The 9,246-nt window shown below is 35.0% G+C and overlaps 1 long non-coding RNA gene across 1 annotated transcript; it reads left to right on the top strand.

Moving 5' to 3' along the window:
* LOC108663388 lies at nucleotides 1,011-6,882 on the top strand. Its single transcript, XR_001929367.1, has 3 exons — nucleotides 1,011-1,975; nucleotides 2,156-2,234; nucleotides 6,681-6,882. It is a non-coding gene; the product is annotated as an uncharacterized LOC108663388 (long non-coding RNA).

Genomic DNA, 9,246 nt, shown 5'->3' with positions numbered 1-9,246 from the left:
TACTCAAAAACTAAAACATTTTAAGAAGTGATTGAGAAAAAATATTACAGCTTTGATAGGGGTAAGTAAGAAATTAACTTCGTTCATTTTTTGGAAAGGAAATAACTTCTTTCTTTGTAAACAATATCACCCTAAGAGTACATTGGAGGCGATAAAAGAATTTTGCAACAATTATATGGGGTGGTTTATGTGTATATAGTTAAGAAAAGAATCAAGTATGGGAGTAAATTTTAATTTGTTAGATATGAGGTACCATAAGATGTTCAAAGAGAAGTTTCAGTGTTGAATGGAGCTTGGTCATCAGACCAAAGACTTGAGGTGAACATTATCAGATTTGGGTGCAAAGTTTCTTATTGGAAAAAACGAAGCACTGAATAACCAAGGAAGGGTTATCTAGAAGGAAAAAGAAGTGGTAATAGTGGCTAGAAGAAACAGAATCCATCTCTGAGTGCAAAGTTGTCTAATTACGTGCAAGCTAGCCTTGACCAGTAAAAATGAAAAAGCAGAGCATATATCTGAAACAAATGTGGTGAAAGCCTGCAACATACAATCAAATAAATGGTGTATGGCTTGGGAGAAATCAGATATGAGGATTTGCACTAGTTAAAAAAGATCGTAGTGGCTATTACAGATTATCATGCGAGTCCTTGATGAGAAATTGAGTATTCTAGAAAAATGAATGAACTAAAGAATAGAGGAGCAGAGAGAAAAGCTTATCGAGAAAGAAGATAGAGAGAATTTTTTTGATGAGAGAGAAATAGACAGCCAGCTAAGGACACCTGGTTCTCTAGAAACAGCTAAAAGAATAACGCATAGGGAGCTATGCTCAGATTCCCAAGATAGCCACACAAGCCAACGGCTACACAAGTAAAACGACATAGTATTTGGAAGAAAAATATTACTAATAAACAAAGTAAAAAAAGTTAACAAATAAAACAGATAAGGATAAACCGACATAAACTACTCTTCTTTCTGCAGCTATGAATTTCCTGTAACCTTCAGTCTTTGAATCAGCTTGGCGGCAATATGAAGCCATATTTCAACACATCTCCTTGGTTTTCAACTTGTTGACCCCTAACAGATCTCTTAGATAAGTAAATTTCTCCTTGTTCAGACTTTTGGTAAATATATCAGCTATTTGTTCAGATGTACCACAATGTAGAACATAAATTTCTTCTTCTTTAACAACATCTCGGATGAAGTGAAACTTCACTTTTATGTGCTTTGTCCTCCCATGATGCACTGAATTCTTAGCAATAGATATTGCTGATTGATTGTTTATCATTAAAGGTGTTCTTGACCTCTTTTCGAACCCTAAATCTCCTAATACTTTCTTGATCCAGATAGCTTGATTTGCAGCTGAGGTAGCTGCAATATACTCTGCTTCAGCTAAGGATTGTGCAACCACCTCCTGTTTTTTAGAGTTTCAAGAGAAAACTGCACTTCCAAATGAAAAACAATAGCTTTTAGTGCTTTTAGAATCGTCCAAACTGCTTGCCTAGTCACTGTCACATAAACCAATCAATTCACTGCTCTTGTTTTTCTCAAATCTCAAACCATAATCTATTATCCTTTTTATATACCTCAGAACTCTCTTTTCTACCAAGTAGTGATTGTGAGAAGGTTTCTGCATAAATCTGGACAACAAGCTTGTAAGATACATCAAGTCTGGTCTTGAGGCAGTCAAGTATAGTAGACTTCCTATGATACTTTTGTAATTCGAACATACAACCTCAGGAGTTCCATCATCTCTACTCAACTTATTGTTGGAAGTAAGAGGAGTCTCAACAGACTTACAATTCTCCATGAAATCTCTAGTGAATACAAATTGAATCTGCACTCTGAATAAATTATAGTCCCAGGAAATAATTCATCTCCCTCAAGTCTAACATTTCAAACTCCTTCATCAGTTGTGTTTTGCAATCTGACATAACATTGTCATCAACACCAGCAATCAAAAGGTCATCGACATATGGTGAGATTATCACTCTAACCAAATCATTTAATTTGTAGACATACAATGTAGGTTCATTTGCACTCCTTAGAAACCCTTCTACAAGTAAAAAAGAATCAATTCGAGCATACCAGGCTCTTGGAGCCTGCTTCAAACCATATAATGCTTTTACAAGCTTACAAACTTTCTCTTCATCTTCAGGTTTAATGAAACCCTCAGGTTGATGAATGAAGATATCTTCAGTAAGGTGATCATTCAAAAAGGCAGATTTCACATCAAGGTGAAATATTTTTCAACCCTCTCTAACAGCTAAGGTAGTGAACATCCTTACAGTGTCTTGTCTTGTAACTGGAGCAAAAGTCTCCCAATAGTATATACCATAGATCTGAGAATAGCCCTTAACCACCAACTTGGCTTTAAGCTTGTTAACTGAACCATTAGCATTTAGTTTGGTCTTATATATCCACTTGACTTCAATAATGTGTTGGTCTATTGGTTTGTTAACCAGCATCCAAGTCCCATTTTTGTCAATCATTTGCATCTCTTGTTCCATTGCCTGCACCCACCTAACATCTTTTGCAGCTTCACTATAGCAGTTAAGTTCTGTGATAGCAACATTACACCTTGCAAGGATATAGTTCCTTTGACTGCAAGGCTCTTATCTTCAATATCTATATCATCTTGCTCATTTTCATAAACTGGTTTTAATTGTTCAGCACTTTCAATCACTGACTTCTCCTAATTCCATTTTGAAAACTCATCAAACTTGATATCTCCACTGACTAATATCTTCTTAGTTTTAACATCATATAGTTTATATCCTTTGGTAACCTCACTATATCTAATAAGATTGTCATAGCACTCTTTTCATCAAGTTTTGACCTCTTTTTATCTGGAATCTTCACATAGCAAATGCTACCAAAGATCCTCAAATGAGTTACTGAGGGTTTGAAACCAAACCAATAATCAAAAGGAGTCTTACCTGTTATTGAACTGGTCTTGGTTCTGTTCAGTAAGTAATTTGCTGTATTAACAGCTTCTGCCTAGAACAGCTTAGGAATATCCTTTTGAAATAGGAAACACCTTGCCATCTATAATAAGTGTCCTATTCTTTCTTTCAACAACTCTATTTTGTTGAGGACTATAGGTTGTAGTAAGTTGATGAGTGATGCCAAGCTGAGTTAACAATTCTCAAATTCAGTAGTTGTGAATTCCTTCCCATTATCACTTCTAAGTGTTTTAATGGTAGTATTTACTTGATTCTCAACTAAACTTCTGAACTTAATAAAGTTCATCAATGCATCTGTCTTAACTTTAAGAAAATATATCCAGCAGTATCTAGACATATCATCAATAAACACTAGGTAGTACCTGATGCCACCAAAGGAGATAGTCTACATAGGTCCTGCTAAGTCAATGTGTACCAATTGTAACTTCTCAGTAGCCTTCCACCCCCTATTCTTCGAAAATGAAGTTTTGCTTTGCTTTTCAAACTGACAAGTGCCACACACATGCTCAGGCTTAATGATCTTAGGCAATCCTTCAACCATCTCCTAAGTAGCCATATCTTGCAAAGATTTGTAGTGCACATGCCTTAGCCTCCTATGCCACAGTTCTGAATCATCAATAAAACTGATATAGGCCTTCTATTCAGTATGCTTCTAATAAATTGGATAACATCTATTCTTCATCTCCACTATGAACAGTTCATCACCTTTAGGATCAAACACTGTGCAACATTTATCCTTAAAAAAAAGAGCATAGTGACTCTCAGTAAGCTGTCCAACACTAAGCAGATTTTGATTAGCTTCAAGAACAAAAAAGACATTTGAAATATACTTGATGCTTGATTGAGTTTCTACCATAACAGTCCCTAAACCAAGTATCCTTAAGAAAGTTCCATTTTCAATTTCAACTCTGGACCTATAGCTCCTATCCAAGACAGAAAACTGACTCTCATCTCTAATTAAGTGATTTGAACAGACACTATCTATTAACCACAAGTTCTTTTTGAATGAATCTCCCACTTCTCTGGTCATGAACAACACCTCCTCAGATTCTTCAACTTGTTCAACTACTGCTTTGTTTTTACAAACTTTTTCAACATGTCCAAGTTGGTTACAGGACCTACATTTCACATTTGGTTTGTACCAACAAAATTTTACAGAATGAGTGGTTTTCTTGCAGTGTGGACAAGGTTGATACTTTTGCTTCTATTTTTCAAATTTTCCATTAGCTCATTTCTTCTCCTTATCGTTCCTATTAACTTCATTTTTCTTTGTGTTGCTACTGCTCACTTGTCATTTCTCATCTGAGCTACCAAGGCATAGTCTGTTACACTTGTCTGCCTAAATGCTCTTCTTTGCTCAAGACCCTCTAGAACATTTACTAATTCTTTCAAAGTCATCTGAGTAATATCCCTGGAATCTTCTAAGGAAGAATATTTGGATTCATATTTTTCTGGGAGACTCACCAGTACCTTGTGCACCATCTTCTCCTTAATAACAACCTTTCCAACAACCTTAACTAATTCACAACACTCATCATTCTTCCAGAAAACTCCCTAATATTTTCATTACCTTTCATCCTTAACATTTCAAACTGTATAGACAGATTCAAAGACTGAATATGCCTAGTCCTATCACTATAAAAAAACTCATCCTTCAAGTGATCCCATAGCTCCTTAGGACTATCTAGATACATAATCATAGAGAAAATCTTATCAAAAACAGCTGAATGTAAACTAGACAGAGCTTTGTACCTTTTAGCTTTGTCCTCTTCAAACTGTCGAATCTAAGCAATAGTGGGGTTAGCATGACATTGAACAGGATCCTCACTAGTCTCCACAACCTCCCAAAGACTATAGCCTTGAAATACTACCTCATCTTTACTGTCCAAATAACATAGTTTTCACCAGTAAAGACTGGTGGAGCTGAGGTGTTGAATCCAACAGTAGTCATGAACACTAAACTACACAAAAGATGATCAAAGTGAAGAATGATAATGAGGAAAATAAGAAAACAGCCCCTCAAGACCCATTGCAGAGCTCTAATACCGTGATGAGAAATTGAGTATTCTGGAAAAATGAATGAACTAAAGAACAGATGAGCAGAGAGAAAAATTGATCAAGAACGAAGATAGAGAGAATTTTTTTGATGAGCACAAAACGGTGTGCTTCATACCCATTCATTAAATAAGGTAAAATGGTATTTATAGGTGGTTACATGATAGAGAAATAGACAGCTAGCTAAGGACACTTGGTTCTCTAGAAACAGCTGAATGAATAGTGCATAGGGAGCTATACTCAAATTCCCAAGACAGCCGCACAAGCTTTAACGGCTACACAAGTAAAACGACACAATATTTGGAAGAAAAATATTATTGATAAACAAAGTAAAAAAAGACAATAGATAAGGATAAATCGACATAAACGACTCTTCTTTTTGCAACTATGAATTTTTTGTAACCTTCAGCCTTTGAATCATCTTGGCAGCAAAATGAAGCCATATTGCAACAGTCCTAAAACATTTCCTAATATTCTTTCGGATGAAATCCCTTATGATGAATTGAAGGAGAAAAATTGAGATTAGCTCAATACATAGTTTATATCGGTGGAACTATGGTCTAAAAATCTTATGAGTAAGCTCAATAATTAACCAAAGTAGCTAGATAGACTCTTATTTCTTCATATATAATTCTTTTGACCATATCATTAACTTGACCATACAAGGTTTTAAATCAACTTAATTATTAACCTCCATTGCAAAATGCTAACTAAATCTTCACCAACATGAATAAAATCATATATTTTATAATTTAAAGTCGGAACCAAATTACCAACATATTTTTTTATTATAATTTCAAGGAGATTCATCTCTATGGTGACGTGATGAGACTTCTTTGAATGGGAGGCTTTGTGCTTGCAGCATTTTTAAAACATGACTTTTGATCCCATGACAGGGCAAGTGAAATTTTCCTATTATTTGACCTAGTCACGATGCTTTTATTTAAAACTGATTGACTTGGTTTTGCTTTTTTGGCCACCTTGACTTTGGTTTAGAAGACCATATGCATGTTGAGAGAAATTTTGTTTCTTAAAAGGAAAGAAATGGGAGGACTTGGACGTCTAATTTATTTATTTATTTAGGATGCCCAATTTAATTAATGGAAGTAACACATCACATAGGATAGGATTAAATTTGAGAAATGAATACATTTGGAATCAACCAACCCCTTACACCAAAGTAACAACAACATCTGTATTCTATATAATATGTATAGCTTCTTTTTAATAGACTATTTTATCCTTATTGATATTTACCTTTTTTGTTTTTGCTTGCGTATAGAAAATTCATTGCGTATTGATCCTCGAACATAAATCAGAGTCAATGGCACTGGACATACCAAAGCCCTAGTCAATCCATTTACCATTTCAGCCAAATGTTTCTGCTAGAGCACGTGTGCCTACCTCACATGGTTCCCTAGTCCTAATACTTGGAAAAAAAGATTTCTAAAAATTAGTCCTCCACTAGCATAAAAAACAAGCAAACGTAAAGAAAAGGTGTTTCAACCATTAAGTAAGGTGATATAGATTGTATCAGCTGCTTTAATTTTTGGCTTTAATTGCTTCCCAAAAATGTTAATGAGTATTAAGAACTGCTTCTCTAGAATATGGAAGTGGGTGTCCAACTACATCGCTTCTCTAAGAGTGTCATATTCATCTCAGGTATGAGGTATCTACGCTATCTATTAGAAGTATTCAGAATGAATAAGCTCAAGAATTTATGGAAGAACTCTACACCAGGCTGACGGCTAAAAAAGGAACAAAGAAGCTTGGAAATGAAAAGATACTAAAACGCAGAGTTTAAATAAAAGACAAAGGAGTGCCATCCAAACGCTGCGTATTAGGTTCAGCTAAAGACCAATGACTTAATAAGCAACTCACCGTTTTGTACATATATATAATCATTGTTTTTAAAAGTTAGTTAGGTTAGTTATGATGTAATTAATTTTTTTTCTTCTTACTTAACTTTTAAGCTCTTGTATATATATAGCTCATTTATTGAGCCCTGATGAATGAATATCTGAATTATTCCCTAAGCCTTTTTCAGTGTCACCTGTCCTTTCTCTCCCTTGTCATACTTTGCATTTGAAATGGTATCAGAGCAAGTCAATTCCTAGGATCAGCTGTTGTCCTTCTTGCTAATGAATCAATAGAAACGACTTGCTGATCAGATTTCAGTTTTTTTTCCCTTTACAGTAAGTTGTTCGTCATCTTTTCTGGTTTATTAGCAATCAACTTATATTCATTAGCAAGTATTTTTAATAGCTATGGCTGAGTCTATTAAAGCTAGATCAGATACTAGTGTACAGATCACAAACATTTCACCCATTTCAGACCCTCTTTCACCATATTACTTACATCACACAGACCATCATGGATCTGTGATCATTAACCCTAAACTAGCCACTAATAACTACATATCCTAGAGTAGGTCTTTTCTACTTGCACTATCTATTAGGAGCAAAACAGGATTTATTAATGGATCCATAGCAAAACCTGCAATCACCGACCCACTTTATTCATCCTGGACTCGTTGTAACAACCTGATAGTGGCATGGTTACTTGATTCCATTTCACCACCAATAGCCTCTACTGTCTTCTATATTGATTAGCTACAGAAATATGGAATACTCTCAAGTAAAATTTTGCTCAGTTAGATGACACTAGGGTATGTAATTTGCAATACACCTTAGGGAATGTCAGTCAAGGGACAAGAACAGTTGATGCTTACTTCATTGAACTTAAGGGTATTTGAGAGGAATTAAGGAACTATCGCCCTTTGCCTTATTGTGAATGTGGAAGCTGCAACCCTAGTTGTTTCAAGAAATACATAGATTAGTTTCAAAGGGATATAGTCTTCAGATTTCTGAACGGATTGAATGAGTCATTTTCTGCTGTAAGATCACAAATTATATTGATGGACCCCATTCCAAGCTTAGATAAAGTATATAGCTTGGTCTTGAAGGAGGAATCACAGAGAAACCTTCTTGTTCAATCATAACCTCTTTTAGAATCTCTACTATGTTTACTGCTTCAAACAGCAAGAATAAAGAAGGACATAACTTGTAACCACTGTGGTAAGAAAGGACACATTAAAGATAAGTGTTACAGGATTATTGGCTTTCCTAATGATTTTAAGTTCACAAAAGGAGGGAAGTCCAATCCTAAGAGGGGTAAGAATCTTGTCAACAATGTATCTGCAGTTTCTGATGCATCAGCAGAAATTGATCCTCAAGTTAAACCAGAGGAAGAGCTGCCAAGTACAGGATCTGTATGTCAACTGTCTATGATCAAGCAACAGGTTAACAAGCTAATGCAGCTCTTAAATGAGAATGGTATAAGTAGTAATGAAGGTAAAGGCATTTCATCAAACACTTAGAGGACAAACCATTCACTTATGAATTCAGCCATAGCAGGTATTATCTCAGGCCAACCTTGTTTCAATACATCAAACAACATGCCAAATAGTCTTAGAAATGTAAATGTTAGCATGATAAAGCAAAATTACTAGATAATAAATTCTGGTGCCTTTGATCATATATGTTGTCATGACCCGGAACTCCCCATCGAGCCCGTGACAACCGCCGCGAGGCCTCGACAGACATTCTTCACCCCGAATGCTGATCGAAACCCCGCAAGGCTTAGCATCAACTTCCGCATCTCCCCGGTGAGCAACAATTATTAAATCTCGCATTTAAAAAAATCATAAGTCATTTTCAAATAAGAACAATAAAATATTATTTTCTGGCTCACAGGGGTATTTTTGTAATTTTTCGTCAAAAACCTCAAAACTTGCTAAAAATGTAGTAGGTAAGCAGAAAATATATATTTAATGATTTAAAAATAATTAAGTATCTAAAACGTTCATTTGAAAGCAAATTGTTGACAACTAGTACTATTCAAAAATAATCAATAAAATATTCTATTTTCCCATAAAATAAATTTTATAGAAATATTCGTAAATAATTTTTTTCGCACATGAAAGTAAAGTAAACATTGTATAAATAGAAATATAGATAACCAAAATATAAGTTTTGATCTGCAATGACACGTGGGCTCCAATTGACCAAGAGGATGTAAGACTGTGAACTCTTACTTTCTATAATGTAATTTCGAGCTTAGTTCTCGTCCTACTCGACTATCTACAAACTGTCCTGAGCCTGAAAAATGTATAGGAAGAAGGGGTGAGATTTTATAATCCCAGTGAGTAAACAGATACCATCTAAAG

The sequence above is a fragment of the Theobroma cacao genome, chromosome 9 (assembly GCF_000208745.1).
Source record: "Theobroma cacao cultivar B97-61/B2 chromosome 9, Criollo_cocoa_genome_V2, whole genome shotgun sequence".
Classification (NCBI taxonomy): domain Eukaryota; kingdom Viridiplantae; phylum Streptophyta; class Magnoliopsida; order Malvales; family Malvaceae; genus Theobroma; species Theobroma cacao.
The sequence above is the reverse complement of the archived record's forward strand: the minus strand, read 5'-3'. Positions and strand labels throughout refer to the sequence as shown.